Source organism: Macaca nemestrina, chromosome 7 (genome assembly GCF_043159975.1).
Source record: "Macaca nemestrina isolate mMacNem1 chromosome 7, mMacNem.hap1, whole genome shotgun sequence".
In the NCBI taxonomy this organism is placed as follows: domain Eukaryota; kingdom Metazoa; phylum Chordata; class Mammalia; order Primates; family Cercopithecidae; genus Macaca; species Macaca nemestrina.
Window position 1 is genome coordinate 120,688,640 of NC_092131.1, and position 16,529 is coordinate 120,705,168.

At 43.3% G+C, this 16,529-nt stretch overlaps 1 protein-coding gene across 2 annotated transcripts in view; it reads left to right on the forward strand.

The window, feature by feature from the left end:
• Positions 1 to 16,529, forward strand: part of LOC105493107 (cortexin domain containing 1) — a 58,482-nt gene that overhangs the window by 34,803 nt on the left and 7,150 nt on the right. Inside the window, exon 2 of one of the 2 annotated variants that reach the window (XM_024796382.2) lies at positions 15,461 to 15,612. The gene's annotated coding sequence lies outside the window, so the exon portion shown is untranslated. Of the gene's footprint in view, positions 1 to 15,232; positions 15,613 to 16,529 lie in introns of those variants that run through there. The other variant, XM_071100816.1, reaches the window with a different exon arrangement.

Consider the following 16,529-nt stretch of genomic DNA (forward strand, 5'->3'; position numbering starts at 1 on the left):
TTGTCAGTTTCCTAGACCTTTCTTTAACTCCCCAAGGCTTGATATGTTGCTATTCAACCCACAGCAGAAGAGAGGTTCAGCTTGCAAACTGGCATAGAAAAACCCCAAGATGAATGTTTTTTCCCTTGTGTCCTGGCACTAGAGCCTACCTTCTGCTGTTGGAACCAATTCAAGGAAAGCAGAGATTTAGTTGCAGCTATCATGGATAGTGTCAAGTCGCTGCACTCACCAGTAACTAGAACTCAAGAGTTCTGGTCCATATAAGAAGAATCTTTGATCAAATCGTTTGCCCTATCTGAGCCTTGTTCCATCAAACTCTAAAATAATGGAAGGGGCCAGGCACGGTGGCTAACATCTGTAATGCCAGCACTTTGGGAGGCCGAGGCAATCCTTTGGATCATTTGAGGTTACGAGTTCAAGACCAGCCTGTCCAATATGATGAAACCTCATCTCTACTAAAAATCCAAAAATTAGCCAGGCATGGTGGTGTGCCCCTGTAGTCCCAGCTACTCAGGAGGCTGAGACAGGAGAATCCCTTGAACCCAGGAGGCAGAGGCTACAGTGAGCCAAGATTGTGCCACTGCACTCCAGCCTGGGAGAGCAACAGAGCAAGACTTCGTCTCAAAAATAAATAAATAAATAAAATAATGGAAGGGATTGGATGATCTCCAATGTCATCACTTCTGATCCTATATTAAATGATGATCCATAAACAAGGCTCAAATTACTTTTGCAATTGCAGCAAAGTAAATGACAGTTTGTTGGTCCTCCTGCTGCTATGTAACAGTTGTCAAATTTGTAGGAAGGAAATATGAACATCTCAATTCATGGCTGGAAACAAATGAAATATGTTCTTTGGAAAAGAAACATCTCTTCCCTAGTTTGCAAAACGTTGAGCTTATGTCAGTTTACCCTTCAAACACAGAAAATCAATTTGTGTAGCTGCGCAGAGGGGATTTGCATTAATTTAGAGGAAATACTATCAATAGGAAGTGTCCCCTTTTGCCATATGTCCAGCAGGAGTAGAGCCAGAAAACATGCTTGATGCAGCCTGGTATAGCCCCAGCCCTGGAGAACGGGGACATGATCTTCAGAGTTTTCCAGTGAGAGATGAGATAAAGACAAACATCTTTAAATGCCATTTTGTGAATTGTTGAATATTCTGTGTCAACACAGTTAACACAGAATGTTCAACAAGGTAGAAATTTAACATATCTTTCTGGGAGAAAAACTGCTAATGAGCAGACCTTGGAAGACGCTGGGGAGAGGCCGCACATTTGTATGATCCCCTAGGACTCTTGAAAGTGGGAACTGATTGAAACTCCACCCACTTCTTCCCAAGAATCAAGTTGCAGAAATCTGCTTCAGTAGCCCAGTCTCCCCTAAGCAACGTCCAGAGGGAGGAAAGAGCATCGAAGCCCCTGGAATGAAATCATCTTGGGGATAAAAAGCATTAGGCTTGGGGTGGGCCACTGCTGAGTTGGGCTGTCTTAAGACAGGAATGGTTCTGAATCCCAAATGCTGTGGATCCTAGGACAGGTTCCAATCCAGCCATCCTGGAGATCAGATAATGCCCCAGGAATGTGCCCTATATGAGAAAACAAATCTAAAAAGCTGCGACATTGGAACCCTTGACAAAGAGCTGAGGAAGACCAGCCCACACCTTGAAGGACCACCCATGTAGAGTCACTGTGGCAGGGACTGGAATAGACTTCCTAATCACCTTCTCTTAGTGATGTGCCATCCTTTGTCCTCAAGGAGAGGAGACACGCCATCTGGAAGGCATGAGTAAACTTGCTCTTTGGTCATAAATAAGCACCTTGGGGACTTCTTTCATCATAAACATATGCAAAATAATCAATATTGGAGCTTGAGCTGTTCAATGAAAGTATTAACAGGAAATGTGTTTGTACCCCAAAGGGGCAAGGAGGAACTCCAATGGTGGCCAATACAATTCCCCCAGCTCTCAGAACAAGAAATGGTACCCCCAATATGGAGGAGTTTCAGGCGTAGGTCATTACGTGCTGGAGAGCACTGGGTGGCTTCATGGACTTGGCCTTGGTCTGGCTGCTGGACTGGAACCCAACTTGGGCCAACTAAACAGTCTTGACAAACACCCATGGAGATTGTTTAATTTGGGTTTTCTATTTCATTTTGAGCCAATTTTGGCTATTTACATTTTTCTGGAAAACATCCATATCATTGAAGTTTTCCAATGTAATGGCAGAGTTTTCATAGTACTGCCTCATTATATTTTTGATCTCCTTTGTATAATATCTGTGGTTATATCCTGTTTCTCATTCCTAATGGTGTGTATTTGCCTCTTCTCTTTTTAATCGGATTAAACTTGCCAGAAGTTTGCCCAGGTTCAAACTATTTTAAAGAACTTGCTCTAGGGTTTATTTTTAACTGTGTTGATTTTGTGTTTTGTGAATTATTAATTTCCACTTTTAACTATACTAATCTCATCTTCTGGATTTTCTTGATGCTGTTTATGCAACTTCCTAAGTTGATTCCTTGTTTCACTACATTTAATTCCCTTTGTTCCATGATGAGAGTTATGATTTTGCCCCCGAGTATAGTAAACAGCTGTCACTCACCTCACCCCATAAGCTTTAACAGGAAGTATTCTCATTATAGTGATTTTCTAAATCTTCTGTAATTGCAGCTTAATTTTCTCATTGACTCAATAATTTTTTAATGTTATTTAAATCAAGAAGCTTGTTGGTTTGTTGTTTTGTTTACTCCTTTGTGGTCAGAAATGCAGTCTGCAGAATTTTTACTTTTTAAAATTTATGCATGTTTCCTTTGGAAATCAATTTCTGTAAATATTTCATGAACATCTGAAAACAATGTCTATTCCCTCCCAGTAATAAAAACATTTATTCAGCTAATTAATTATACTATTCAAATTTTGTATTGATATATCATCCTACTAGTGTTATCTTTAAATGTTCAAACACATATCTGAACTTATACTTTTCTATCAATATTAAAATAATATTTATTGACATTACCCAATAATGTGAACAATATATTGTACTTTCATTTACTTCTACCTTTTCCCACTAATTTTTATTGAAATAATATGGGCTCATAGGTACAAATTATTATTATAAAGCTCTTATGATAGGTAACTTTTTTCAAAAATTGTTTTTAATGTTTTTGTTGTTTTATACCTATATAAATACAGTAGGTTATTGCCTTATTGGTTTCATTATTCTCTATATGCCTTTTCCTCCCTTCATTTATTCACTTTGATTCATCTCTTAGTGGTAGAGTTACCTCTTCATGCAATTTTTTCTTGCTAGAAAGGTTCTTGCATATATGAGACATATATACAATTCTTTAATGTCTGAATATGTCTTTCTGTTGCTGTCATGGCTGAATAGTACCAGTTAATATAGAATGTATTGTTTATAATCTTCCCCTTCAAAATCCTAAAGATGTTGCTCCTCATCCTCAGGTGTTCAGTGTTGTAGAGGAGAATCCTATGCTAGCCTGTTAACGTAATTTTCTTCCGCTATGTGGATAACCTGTTTTTTCTGTCTCTTTATGTCTTTGTGGGATTTTTCTTATCCTTGCTCCTTCTACTCCTAGTCACTGCCAGCATTCCTTGGCCCCTGGCCACATCACTACAGTCTCTGCTTCTGTGAGTCACATTGCCTTCTCCTCTCCTATAGTCGAATCTCCCACTGCCTCTCTCTTGTAAGGACACTTGTGATTACATCTAGGGCCCACTCAGATAACTCAGGATAATCCCCCCAATCCCAACACCCTTAACTTAATCACATCTGCACGGTTCTTTTTGCCATATAAGGTAACATTCACAAGTTCCAAGGATTATACAGTGGACATCTTGGGAGGCCATTATTCAACCTACCATAGTCCACTCTTTGGCCCCCAAAATGCCTATGATCTTGGGAGGCCATTATTCAACCTACCATAGTCCACTCTTTGGCCCCCAAAATGCCTATGCTACATATATTCACCTCATTCCAACATTCCCCCAAAACCTCAACCCATTAAAGTCCAAAATCTCATAATCTAGATCATCTAAATTAGATGTGCATGAGACTCTGGGTATGATCCACCCTGGGACAAAATTCCTCTCCATCTGTGGACCTGGAAAACAAGTTATCTGCTCTGAAGACAGAATCATGGGACAAGCATAGGATAACAGTTATATGCATTCTCATTTCAAAAGAGAAAAAAAAAGCAGAAGGAGGAAAGGAGTCATAGTCCCAAGAAATCTCAAAATCCAACCAGAAAAACTCTGTGGGTTTCCAAAGCCTGAATAATCCTCTATTTTTCAAGGCTCCACCCTTCTTGCCCACAGCTCTGCCCTCTTGACCACAGCTCTTCCCTCAGAGTCATCCTCCCTTTTTTCTTAAAGGGTAGCACATATTTTTAGCTGATTAGTTTCATCAGCATGTTTTCTACCTGCAGAATTTGGGGAGTCCAACAGCTTTCTTTTATTTCATCTTGTCTCTGTCCCTTTTAATCCAAGCTGGCAGTGTTTCTGCTGATACGACATTTGAAAAATTTTTGCAGATCTCCCATGTTTGTCATGGTGATTTACTCCTTCAGACCAGAGAGTCTTCCAATATTTTTTTTCTGGATAATATTATTTCTATTTCTAACTTCTGCTGAGATGGCTGAGGGGATCTGCGAGTGACACATCTAATTTTTGTACCATTAGCAAAAGATTGTCCAGTCCCACCTTTGGCTTTCTCTCCAGAGCATACTTTCCTAACAGTGAATATCCTAATTTTAGCATCTTTTGCAACCCAGATATGCAGAGAATCCTTGAGGCTAAGGACTAGGTCTGATTTAACATTGAATATCCAAAACATACTATGTTTCCTGTTCTGGCTTCCAGTGGAAGTTGGATATCTTGAATTTAAAAGTATGGGATAGATACAGAAAATTCATATTCATCTACCTAGGATCAGGTTACCCCAAAGCAGACTCTGAGGCAATGATTCATGTGCAAGGATTTATCTGGGAAGGGCTCCTAGGAGAAACTGACAAGGGACTGGAGGAAGTAGGACTAGAAGGGAAAGAAGCCCAGCAAGGGTGCAATTTCAGATGAAGGACAAGTCTCAGCCTGATCCTGTGGTGCTCTGTAGTGTAAATTACACAACAGAGTTTTTCCTCCCTCAAGACTAGTGAGCTAGACTTTCATATTCCTGCACGAGTTAGCCATTAGCTATGGGCCACCCCAGGGTGACATAACTCCTAACTCCCAGGCACTTCCAGCTCTCTACACACATGGGTGAAGCAGCTCTAGTAGTCTAAAGATAGTCTTCTACAGAGTTGTTAGTGTGACCTGCTATAAGAAAAAGAATAAAAAACATTCAGAGCCTGGGTGCTGTGCATACCAAATGGTAAAGGGAATCCAAGGAGATCTGAGTGAGACCAACAGCATCAGCATTATCATAACATGATACAGCAGAAGTGGTATGGTGGTTCATAGAATTATGAAGTAATGACAGTGCATTCTCTTGGCAGAAATACCCTCTTTTCTTACTTTTATCTAAAATGGTGCTGGCTCATACTGCCTCCTTGCTCTGGGAGGTTTCTTAGAGGATGGGGGTGTTTAAATATCAGAAGATAACAAGTCTTAAACACAGTATTCCATTAATCCCATCCTCTCCACCGCCCTGCTGATTGTCGTGGTTTTAATTATCTGTTAACATACACTCATCACCTCCCCCTGACAGGCCTGTCAATTGTTCTGGTAGAGGAGGGAGGCCACCAAGTGCAGTCCCACAGAACGATGTGATTGGTGGGAGGTTATGACACTGAACATCTCCTCTGTCCTGAGCAAATGCCATCCACTTAACCCATTTGTCAGTTTGGGGAAGTGATCCTGACAGGTCACCTTTCATAATGGCTACACTTCTATTTATAGAACCAGCTGATGACTGCACGTGGTCAGCTCGGATTCTTCTTACCCCGAATGAATTCATAATGTCGCTGCAGCGTACTGTTTATCCCCACAATGAGAAGTGGCGTGCTGTCTCAGTCCCTTCATCTTCCTATTTTCAGGGGCTGATGAGCACCAGCCAGGCACTGGCTCTCACCTTCTGGCATTTACTGTGAGCCGTTCTAACAGGTGTGGTCTTGGCCTGGCTCCAGGAAGGCAGTGCCCCTCAGCAGACTCAGACTCTGCCCTCAAGGATCTCATTGCTATGGACCGAATCTTGTTCCCTCCTCCTCCAAACTCATGAACCTCTAACCCTCAATGTGACTGTATCTGAAGACAGGGCTTTCGGGAGGTAATTAAGGTTACATGAGTGAAAGGGTGGGGACCCAATAGAATCAAATTGGTGGCTTTACAAGAAGACTCACATACCTAGGAAAGGTCTTGTGGGCACACAATGAGAAGAGAGCCATCTGCAGGCCAGGAAGAGAGCCCTTGGGAGCAGCCAACCCCACTGGACCCTGACCTGGAAATTCCAGCCTCCAGATCTGCGAGGAAATGAACTTCTGCTGTTTAATCCCCCAGTCTGTGGCATTTTGCTATGGCAGCCTGAGCAGACTAAGAAACACATGTACAGAAATAAGGAAATACAGAAGCAGAGAAAGTAAAGCTGCTGATTCTGAAGTGTTCAGGCAAGGGATGGCCTTGAGCTGGTGCCTTTCATAGATCCTCCAAACAGATAACAAAGCTCCGCACATTATACAGCATCTACTGTCTCATCATTTCATTAACTACATGTCCAGGGGAACAAGGTGACACAGCAGAAGCAGAGTCAAGACGTGGGACAGAAAAGACAAGTCTCTCTCTTCCTACCCACGCCAAGTTCTCTGGCTGCGAGAGGGAAGAGAAAGCCACAAAAGGGAGGAACAGCTTGTGACTTACTGTGGTTTGAATAAAGCAGATTGAAGGTGGAAAGAGTCTTACATTTTGGGGAAAACAGTTAATGGGAACCAATACTTACTAGTATTAATATTTAATTTAGTATCCATGCTTAATACTAAACTTCAGTGGACTGGCTAGAACAAGCCTGGCTATGCCTCATGCCCACCTTGCCCCCAGAGAATAAAGAAAAAACATTGAGGAGGCGGCAAACAGGTGGATCTGGAGAGAGTCAGAGGCCAGTGGAAGAAAAGGTCTGCCCGGCCAGGCCTATGTTCCTATCACCAGATGATCGGGGCAAAATTCCTCAAATGTAGCCAAAATGCTGAGGACATTATTTTCTTATCTGCATTGAGCACGTTTCTAATCTTCTATAACTTTTTTAAATTGAGTTTAAGTTTGATTTAGATTAATAGTTACATGTACGCTTTTTTTTTTCTTTTTTTGAGACAGAGTCTCGCTGTGTCGCCCAGGCTGGAGTGCAGTGGCTGGATCTCAGCTCACTGCAAGCTCTGCCTCCCGGGTTTTTATGCCATTCTCCTGCCTCAGCCTCCCGAGTAGCCGGGACTACAGGCGCCCGCCACCTTGCCCGGCTAGTTTTTTGTATTTTTAAGTAGAGACGGGGTTTCACCGTGTTAGCCAGGATGGTCTCGAACTCCTGACCTCGTGATCCGCCCGTCTCGGCCTCCCAAAGTGCTAGGATTACAGGCTTGAGCCACCGCGCCCGGCCACATGTACGCTTTAAAAGTACAAATAAGGTGTCATATTTTTGAAATGAAAAATTGCCCGGATTGGCATTTTAAAAAATTACCAAAGATACATGTGAGTCTAAATTAGGCTTACCCAATGCTTAGTTGTAAAAGAGAGGATGGGATGAGATTAGTCAAATATATGCACCTTCCCTGAGCACCTCACTCCCAGCCCTGGGGTAGTACACAAATTTGTACATAAATCCTATATTTGTGCACCCTTTGAATTGTGATTGCTTTGCTGCTGGTTTTTTCCTAAAATCCCGATTCGGATGCTTGTTTCCAGGTCTATGTTTGGATTCTTCATTGTGTCCTATGACTTTCTCACAGCATTTGGCAGGACTCTTTTCCACTTGGATCTGCTACAACCCAACCTTACACCTTCACGCTTAACAAGTACACTGGGTCAGCCCAGCGGCCACTTTCCTTGAGGGTCACTCATTCGCCCAAGTCAGAGTCCCTGACTCTGAAGCAAATCCACCTCCAGCTGCCGCAAGAACATGGCAGATGGAGCACTTGGCTCATACAGGCTCAGTGTTGAAGGACGATGCAGTTATGCTGGGGCCCACTGAGTTGGCCACCAGGAAGGCCAGCAGCTCAGCTCCCAGGGAACTGCAGCTGAGTTCAGTGTTGCCTTCTCTCCTGGATGTGTGTCCTTGCTTCGAAGCAGAGCTGGATAGGACTTATGCTTGCCTGGTAATTAAGGTGAATGAGCACATTCCATCTGCAAGGCAGAAAAGCAAATCTGGTTTTTGAGTCCACATTCTTGGCATTCACCCCAACCAGAAGGATCCAGGACAGTAATAATCCTCCCCTGGGATATGTCGCCAGGTTGTAGGACCCAATCCCGGTTCCAGACAAGACAGTGGAGGGTCACAAGGTGATCCCTGTGAGATCTGACCCCTGCAATCTGTATCTAGTTATCTGATATTAACTTGGCAGAGCCTGAGATTTCAAAATCAGGGTTTGAGAGGCTAGGCTGAGTCCTACTATGAAACATGGGAGCAGGAATCCCTTGCACATTCATCTTTCTTTAACATCCACTAAATGACTATGTGGAATCCATGCCCCAGGGCCCAAGGCGCAGGCATGGGGTGAGAAACACGGGTTTCTCCAAATTCTGCTGTGCTATTGACTCTGAGCAAAAGTCTTCCTCTCCCTACACTTCAGTCTCTTCATCTATGAAACAGAGGGAGGTGGGTTAGAGCCGTATTTTCAAAGTATGGTCCAAGGAATTCTAGAGGTTTTGTGAATGCCCAAAGTGGAAAGTGCACACCACACTCATGATGGTGATACTGCTGAAGAAGGTGTGAGGAGTAGTTCTATAGGTTAGGAGTTACAATGTAAGGATTTATTTTTTAAAAAAAAAAAGACAATGCAAAAACGATAACATAACAATCGCAAATTCTGCATCATGGAAATGTAAGTACTTGTTATAGCATTGTTGTACTTTTCTAGGTCTTAAATTTCTCAAACAAAAAAAAAAGCAATTAAAGCAGGAGCAGGTCTTGACCTAGCAGTCAGCAGACAGCACTGACCTCCCACCCCCCCCCACCCAGCACGTGCAGATTTTACATTAAAAATTTAGTTGCTTATTTTACATAAATATCATATTTGTGATATTGTTTGTCAACTTACTTTTTCACTTAACAGAATTTCTAGCCCTCTATTGTGTGTATGTGCATATGTGTGTGTGCACACGTGTGTTTCCAATGAACTAAGAGTACTCCATGACGCAGATGGCTGTTTTAACCATTCCATTACTGACAGAAGTTCATTTTGTTCCCAGTTTTTCACTGTTACAATACTGCAGTGAACATATTTCAAAGGAACAGCAGACCTGTATCCAGACACCTATTTCTTCATCCTCAGGCCTGGCCTCATATGAGTGGCTATTAGTGAATGGCCAATGTTCTTAAGTTTCACACATTTGCATTCCACAGCACGGAATCAAAAACCAGTTCCCAGATAATCCTGAATAATTTCCCCTAGGCAGTTTTCAGCTATTTCAAGGCACCAAGGAGAAAAACTAGAATCTAAGATATGCCAAGAAAGGAACAGCCCAAGTAAATATCCCAGGATCTCAACTTGGTACCCTAGAGTGCAACACCCTAGTAATATTGTCAAACTAAAGATAGACACAGCCTTGTTTGCAGTAAGTGAACCCCACCTTGAGTGGGCTTAGCCCCTTATTGAATGGAGGTGATCTGCTTGCACAATAGTTGCTTACCAGAGAAAATGGTGAATCCTCTCTGCAGAAAAATAACATCACCCTGAGCTGCTACAATGTTTTACATCAGTGCTCAGTAACTCACTGAAACGTTTGTCAGATATATCAAGAAACTGAACCAAAAGAAAAAATAAACAATAGAAGCAAACCCACAGATGACCTGGATACTGGAGTTATCAAATAAGGACTTCAGAAAAATTACATCAGTGACAAGGTAGAAAATGGCACTGGAGAGCTGGAAATTGTTTTAAAGCATCAAATGGTAATTCTAAAACTGAAAACTATGGCTGAAGGGAAATTTGAATAGGTAGATTTAACAGCTGATGGGACATAAAGACAAGATTAATGAACTTGAAGTTAGTCCATAGAAAATATTCAGACTACAGCATTTAAAAAAAAAAAAAAAACACAGGAAGAAAGCATAACAAAATTGTGACACAGTGAAAAGGTCTAAGTGTACCTGGAGCACCAGAAAGGGAAGAGAGAAAAAATGGAACAAATGAATATTTAAAGGGGAAAGAGCCCAAAATTTTCAGAAGCTGACATCAAGTAACATTCAAGAAGTAGTACAAACACTAAGAAAATACAGAGAAAACCACACATAGGCACATTCACAGCAAAACTGCTGAAAACCAAAGACAAGGAGAAAATCTTTAAAGCAGGCTGAGAAAAATGTACATTCCCTTCAAAGGAGACAGGAGCTTGGGGAATATAATTCACATGACCTCTTCCTGAAGTACATGCTAGACAACAATCTACAGCCAAACAAGAGATGATAGAAAAACTTCAGCCAAAGTGAAAGGTGACAACATGCTACCAGCCCTCGCTCTCGGCACCTCCTCGGCCTCACCGTCCACTCTGGCTGTGCTTGAGGAGCCCTTCAGCCCGCCAGGGCACTGTGGGAGCCCCTCTCAGGGCTGGCCGGGGCAGGAGCCGGCTCCCTCTGCTTGCGGGGAGGTGTGAAGGGAGAGACGCAGGCGGGAACTGTGGCCCTCGCTGGCCAGCGCGAGTTCTGGGTGGGTGTGGGCTCAGCAGCCCCACACAGGGAGTGGCAGGCCAGGGCCCGGGCAGTGAGGGGCTTAGCACCCAGGCCAGAAGCTGCAGAGGGTGCGCTGGGTCCCCCAGCTATGCTGGCTCGGCAGCCTTGTGCTGGAATTCTTGCCAGGCCTCAGCTGCCTCCCCATGGGGCAGGGCTGGGGACCTGCAGCCCACCATGCCCGAGCCTAGCCCCACTGCACTGTGGGCTCCTGCGCGGCCTGAGGCTCCCCGATGAGCTCCGCCCCCTGCGCCACAGCACCCGGTCCCATGGCCCACCCAAGGGCTGAAAAGTGCAGGTGCACCTGCAGGACTGGCGAGCAGCTCCGCCTGCAGCCCTGGTGCAGGATCCACAAGGTGAAGCCAGCTGAGCTCCTGAGTCTAGTGGGGACTTGGAGAACCTTTATGTCTAGCTAAGGGGATTGTAAATACACCAATCAGCACCCTGTGTCTAGCTCAGGGTTTGTAAATACTCCAATCACTACTCTGTATCTAGCTAACCTAGTCGGGACTTGGAAAACTTTTCTGGCTAGCGCTCTGTGTCTAGCTAAAGGATTGTAAATGCACCAATCAGCACTCTGTGTCTAGCTCAGGGTTTGTAAATACACCAATCACTACTCTGTATCTAGCTAACCTAGTGGGGACTTGGAGAACTTTACTGTCTAGCACTCTGTGTCTAGCTAAAGGATTATAAAGGCACCAATCAGCACTCTATCAAAATGGTCCAATCAACTCTCTGTAAAATGGACCAATCAGCAGGATGTCAGTGGGGCCAGATAAAGGAATAAAAGCAGGCTGCCGGAGCAAGTGGCTGGGGGTCTCTTCAATAGTATGGAGTCTTTGTTCTTTTGCTCTTTGCAGTAGCTCTTGTTGCTGTTCACTGTTTGGGTCTGTGCCACCTTATGAGGTGTAACACTCACTGCAAAGGTCTGCAGCTTCACTTCTGAGGCCAGTAAGACCTTGATCCCACCAGGAGGACCCAATAACTCCAGAAGCGCTGCCCTTACATACGAAGGTCTGCAGCTTCACTCCTGAAGCCAGCGAGACCACAAACCTACCAGAAGGAACAAACTCCAAACACGTCTGAACATGAGAAGGAACAAACTCCAGACCCACCATCTGTAAGAACTGTAAGACTCACCACTAGGGTCCGTGGCTTCATTCTTGAAGTCAGTGAAACCAAGAACCCACCAATTACAGACACAATGACTGGTGGGAAGCCTTAAATAGATGTCACTGTAAAACAGAATGAAAACTAAGGTAGACTTAAGGGCAAAAACATATAAATGTTACATACCCTAACCGTGTAGAAATAATGGAAGTAACTGTCAATGGAAAGAGAATGGGAAAAGGAGGTGAAAACTGGAATAAACTCCCTAATTTCCTAATACCTTGCAGCTGGGAATAAAAATGCATACATTTAAAGTTGACAATTCAAATTACAGAAACTGACGCACATGTAAAAGAACAAAGGTAAACAATTAGCTAATACTAGTGACTAAAATTAGGTAGTGAAAGAAAGTAAGAAATAGGAGTAGGAATCAGGGATAAAGGAAAAAACGGTAATAAAATAAAAATTAATAAAATGAGTATGTTTATTTCATCTCTGCTTCCAAGGCCAAAAAGGAGAGATACCAAAAACCCAACAGAAAAATAGGTAAAGGATATTACAGAGAATTCACAAAAAGAGGAAGGACAACTGGATCTTAAACACATGCAAAGATGCTTAATTTCTCTAAGATAGATAAAAATTACTCTGAGCTACAGGATGTATACATCTGTAAAATCTCAAAAATGATGCATTTAATATGTGTACATTTCACTACATGTAAATTTTACATTTTAAGAAATCTATAAACAAATACTGAATTCTAGTTAATGATAGACACGCTGGAGTGCTTTGAAGTGAAGTGTATTAATGCTTGCATCTTTGAAATGCGTTCAAAAAGTAAAAAGGATGGATAGGTGGGTAAATAGGACAAAATTTTTAAAATGCGGCGAAACAGAACCTAGGTGGTAGATATATATTTGTTTACTGTATAATTCTTTCAACTTCTCCGTGTGTTTGAAAATGTTTGTTATGTTATAACATCTTTCAAATTTTCTTTCAAATTGGCGAAAATAAAAGATAACTCTGTTTTCAAGATTCTGCTACTGAAACACCAGGGGTTTGGTCTGGATCCTGTTGCTCACCGTACAGAAAGCCAGTAACTGAAACGACGAGTATTTCCAGGGCAGAAGGCTTTTTATTCTCATGATGTCAACTGGGAGAATGGGAAATAAGTCTCAAATCCATCTCCTCAACTGACTAAAATTGGGGGTTTATAGACTGAGGAAAGAATGTGGAAAAAAAAGTTGGACTAGGAAGGTAAGGAAGAGTAAGGAAGACGAACGAGGGGTCTGGTGTCTCATTGTCTAGATGCCGGGATCTGGTGCATTTCAGTCCCTTGCCTGACAGTTTCCTAAGGAAAAAACTCAGATGAGAGAAATATAAGTTTCAAATTTTAAAACTCGGAGGGTCAGTTTCTATGTTTATTCAAAAAAACCAGAAATATCAGTTCTATGGGACAATTGGGCTGGTTTCAGCTGTAGGACAACCGTCCCTCACAACCTTTGCCAATGGAAGCTTACATAGGTACAACCTCCAAGAATAATAATATCGATCAGAATTAAAATGACTTTATCCTTAGACACAGCAGTTTCGCCTGAAGGAATTTAATTACAGACATACTCAGACATGTGCAAAATGCATAGCTACAAGGACATTTGCTCCATCAATATGTGAAAAACGAAAGACTGGAAATCCTATCTAACTGATAGAAGACTATGGTTGAATTTATTATGGGATATCCATACAACAAAATACAATACAGCCATTAGGCTGGGCGAGGTGGCTCAAGCCTGTAATCCCAGCACTTTGGGAGGCCGAGGCGGGCGGATCACGAGGTCAGGAGATCGAGACCATCCTGGCTGACACGGTGAAACCCCGTCTCTACTAAAAAATACAAAAAACTAGCCGGGCGAGGTGGCGGGCGCCTGTAGTCCCAGCTACTGGGGAGGCTGAGGCAGGAGAATTGCGTGAACCCGGGAGGCGGAGCCTGCAGTGAGCTGAGATCCGGCCACTGCACTCCAGCCTGGGCGGCAGAGCAAGACTCCGTCTCAAAAAAAAAAAAAAAAAAAAAATACAGCCATTAAAAAGAAAGAGGCAACCTTCTATGTGTTGACGTTAAATAATCTCCACGATATGTTAAACTTTAAAAGTAAGATGTGGAACAGTTTATATAACAGGCTTTCATTTATTTGAAAAACAAACATACATATTTTCTTTTATAAGAATAAAATATCTCCAGATTAGAAGGATGTATAAAGACCTGATGACAATAGTTGCCTATCTGGAGATGAGCTAGATGGCTGGGGATAGGGGTAGTGAAAACACTGGTTTTACTGTTTTCTTTTTGTGCTTTTTGAGTTTTGAATAGTGTACAACAATTAATTATGCAAAATGTTCAATTTAATCCTCAAAAAAGTTAAAAATATAATTACCATATGATCCAGCAATGCCACCTCTGCTTATACACCCCAAAGCATTGAAAGCAGAGTCTCAAAGAGAGATTTGTACACCCACATTCATAACAACACTATTTACACAGTCAAAAGGTGAAAATATCCCGAGTGTCCATTGATGAAAAAATGGATAAACAAAATGTGGTATAAAGATATATACAATGGAATATTATTCCGACCTTTAAAAAAAGGAAATTCTGACATGCTACAATATGAATGAATCTGGAGGACATTGTGCACAATGAAATAAGCCAGTCACAAAAAGATAAATACATACAATTCCACTTACATGAAGTAGGTAGAGCAGTCAAATTCATATAGACATAAAGTAGAATGGTGGCTGCCCGGGGCTGGGGGAAGGGAAATGGGGAGTTATGGTCTAATGAGTGCACAGTTTGTTTTGCAAGATGAAGAGTTCTGGAGATGGATGGCAGCAACAGCTGCACCACAGTGTGAATGTACTTAATACCACTGAACAGTACACAAAAATGCCGCTGCACACTTGAAAATGGTCAAGACGGTAGATTTTATGTTATGTGTATGTGGCCACACTTTTTAAAGTTTATGTGTGTGTGTGTATAAACATTTTTTTTTTTTTTTTTTTTTGGAGACACAGTCTTGTTCTGTTGCCCAGGCTGGAGTGCAGCGGTGCAACCTCCGCCTCCCAGGGTCAAGTGATTCTCTTGCCTCAGCCTCCTGAGTAGCTGGGATTACAGGCGTGCACCACCACGCCCGGCTAAATTTTTTTGTACTTTTTGTAGAGACAGGATTTTGTCATGCTGGTCTCAAACTCCTGGGCTCAAGCAATCTTCCCACCTCAGCCTCCCAAAGTGCTGGGATTACAGGCGTGAAAGTTGTTATATTTTAAAAAGAGAGAAGAAATCAGCATCAAACAACAGTGTGTGGCAGATCCCACCCCCATGCCAGGAAGGAGCTACCCAGGGGAGTCCACATTATATCTAGGGCTGGGCATCTCAGGAAATAACTAGTCTTCTTTGTCCGTTTCTCTTACAGTTACACTCCAGCGCCCCCACCAGCCAGCACAGCTCCTGCTCTCCGTGAACAGCCACTGCTCTCCATGGGCGACCCCCATGATGCCTGACCACTCCCTGTGCCTCCTGGAAAAGCCAGGGTCCTTATGAAGTGGTGACCACTCCAGTCAGCAGGTCAGTGTCCTGTAAGAGTGGTGAGGGCTGAGACAAGGTCTAAGAGAGGGGAAGTCATGGTTGACTGTGGTTACAGCTCTTCCCCAGCCAGCGGACTCTAAGCTTGCACAGACAGCTATCTTCCTAAAGCTCCAGAGTGGGTGGGGAAGATGGAGCCCCACTAGAGGAGGCAGAGACATGTAGGGACCTAGGGTGTGGGATGAGGGACCTTGGATATGTCATTTTCCTGCTCAGTTCCTCAGTTTCCACATTTATAAAATGGGCCTATTGATGCCTGGGTAACTTGCTTCCAGGGGTGTCATGAGCTTTAAATAACAAACAGAACATGAAGCACAGCGTACAGCCCAAGCACTCCACAAGTTCAGGGATAAGGATGGGGACGAATGCTATGTGCAGGGAGAGGGAGCAGCAGCCAGCCCTCCTCCTAAAGCTGTCCGTGGCAGCTGAACTTGGGGAGCTGCCTGCCCCCTCCTAGCCAGCTCCTCGAGCTGCCAGTTCACCCAAAGTATGTACTGACCATCCACTGGAGCCAGGGACCGTGCATTTGGTTGTCACGCCCCTGTGAAGCAGGTATGGCCACCTGTCCTCAGCATGCAGAAAAGTAGGACCCAGAGAAGTTGGCAAATCATCCCAAGATGAATGAGTGATGTGTCAGTGTAGGGACTACTGCTGGAGTCCTAACAATAATTGAGAGCTGTCCAGACCTGCACTGCAAGGCGGTGGCAGAGCTGGGACCCTTCCACGTGACTGCCAAAACTGTTCTTCCCATCACACAGTTTTCAGGCCATGTGCTGGCCTCAGCAGGAGTCTCTAGAGAGTCCCTGTGAGGACCTGCAGCAGGGAAGGGGATATAGACCCTCCAGGCCTCTCACTCTCTTCCACGACAGCAGTCCCTCGTCGGTCTGTTCCTCTGTGGT